The sequence below is a fragment of the Olea europaea genome, unplaced genomic scaffold (assembly GCF_002742605.1).
Source record: "Olea europaea var. sylvestris unplaced genomic scaffold, O_europaea_v1 scaffold1235, whole genome shotgun sequence".
NCBI classification, from domain to species: Eukaryota; Viridiplantae; Streptophyta; class Magnoliopsida; order Lamiales; family Oleaceae; genus Olea; species Olea europaea.
The window spans coordinates 130,523-132,504 of record NW_019229783.1 but is presented as its reverse complement, the minus strand read 5'-3'; positions in this window follow the sequence as shown (position 1 = coordinate 132,504).

Here is a 1,982-nt window from a genome sequence, read left to right as displayed (position 1 = left end):
TGAAAAATCAGGACGAATTCGTCTGGAAAGAAGAACATCAAAAGGCTTTCGAAAGCCTAAAGACATATTTATCAAGTCCACCAGTGTTGGTGTCACCAATCCAAGGACGGCCAATGAAAGTGTACGTATTGGCTGAAAAAGAATCAATAGCTGGAATGGTCGCATAGGAAGACCAATTTGGTGAAGAAAGGGCAATCTATTACTTAAGTAGACGGTTAACGAAATGTGAATATAATTACTCTACTATCGAAAAATTATGTCTGGCATTGTATTTCACATGTACAAAATTAAGGGTTTATTTACGGCCCGTAATCGTTTATTTAATTTCTAAAGTAAATTTAGTTAAGTATATGTTCTCGCGCCCTATTTTACACCAAAGGATAGGCCTTTGGACACTAGTTTTATCAGAATTTGAGATACAATATATACCTCAAAAGGCAGTAAAAAATTAGGCTTTGGCTAATTTTCTAGCCGATCATCCATGCCTTGACACGCCTGAAGAAATTGAACTAGAAATCAATTCGTTCGAGTTAAAACCTTGGGTGTTATATTTCGATGGGTCAAAAACCTCTAAAGGTACAGGAGTAGGAGTAGCATTGATTAATCCTTTAGGGATTTACTACAAGTTTGCATTCACTTTAGACAGATTGTACACTAACAATCAGGCCGAATATGAAGCCTTAATTGTAGGCATAGAACTAATGATAGATATGGGAGTAAGAAATGTGATCGTTAGGGGCAATTCTCAATTGGTAATCCACCAATTGACTGGTGATTTTAAATGCCAAAGTGATTATATTATAAGTCAATATGAGATCGCCCAAGAGTTGTTGGAAGAATTCGACCAAGTAGAACTTCAATGCGTTAATAGGATATATAATGACGTAGTAAATGAGTTAGCCCAAATGGCCTCAGGATACTCAAAGGTTTTGAATTGGAAGTCTACTTGTGAGTATGGAATCATATTGCCCGTGACTCAAAGAAGGGCGAGAAAGATTGAATTTCACTGCATACAAGATGGAGATGCAATGGATTGGAGAACAGATATTAAAAGGTTCCTTAAGGAACCTAATGGAGGGATTAGTAGGAGAATGAAGCTGTGTTTGCTGAACTATACACTAATAGATGAAGAGTTGTTTAAAAAACGCTCTGATGGTGTATTACTAAAATGTGTAAGTTTGCAAGAAGTCAAGATGATCATGGCTGAGGTGCACGAAGGGATATGTGGAGCTCATCAAGCTGGCCAAAGGATGAGATGGTTAATTATTATGAGTGGATATTTTTGGCCAAAAATGGGAGAATTATGCGTTCAGTATGCAAAAAGTTGTTTAGCATGCCAAAAGCATGGTCCAATACAAAGGGTGCCAGCACGAGAGATGACACCTATTATTAAACCTTGGCCGTTCAAGGGTTGGGCGATAGACCTGATAGGGAAGATTTATCTCCCATCGTCCAAGCAACATACTTTTGTTATAGTTGCAACCGACTATTTCACCAAATGGGTAGAAGCGGTACCTTTGAAAGAGATCATCTAGAAAAATGTTATAGAGTTTATCCTTGATCACATCATTTATAGGTTTGGAATTTCACAAACGTTAATGGTAGATCACGGAATATCTTAAACTCCACACCATACTATGCTCAATCCAACGGACAAGCGGAATCTTCTAATAAGATTCTAAAAAATATCATCAGAAAGATGATAGATGAAAATGCCAGAAATTGACACGAATGTCTGAACAAGGCTTTATGGGCTTATAGAACCTCACATCGGTCAAGTACCAAAGTTACTTCTTTCCAACTTGTTTATGGACAGGAGGCCGTTTTGCCTATGGAAATCAACGTGCAATCGATTAGAGTGTACTTGCAACATAAGTTGAATGATGATAAGTATGTCGAATCACTAGTTCAAAATTTATTGAGTTTAGACGAATTAAAGTTGGACGTCTTAGATAGATTGCAAGTTCAAAAACAAAGAATGG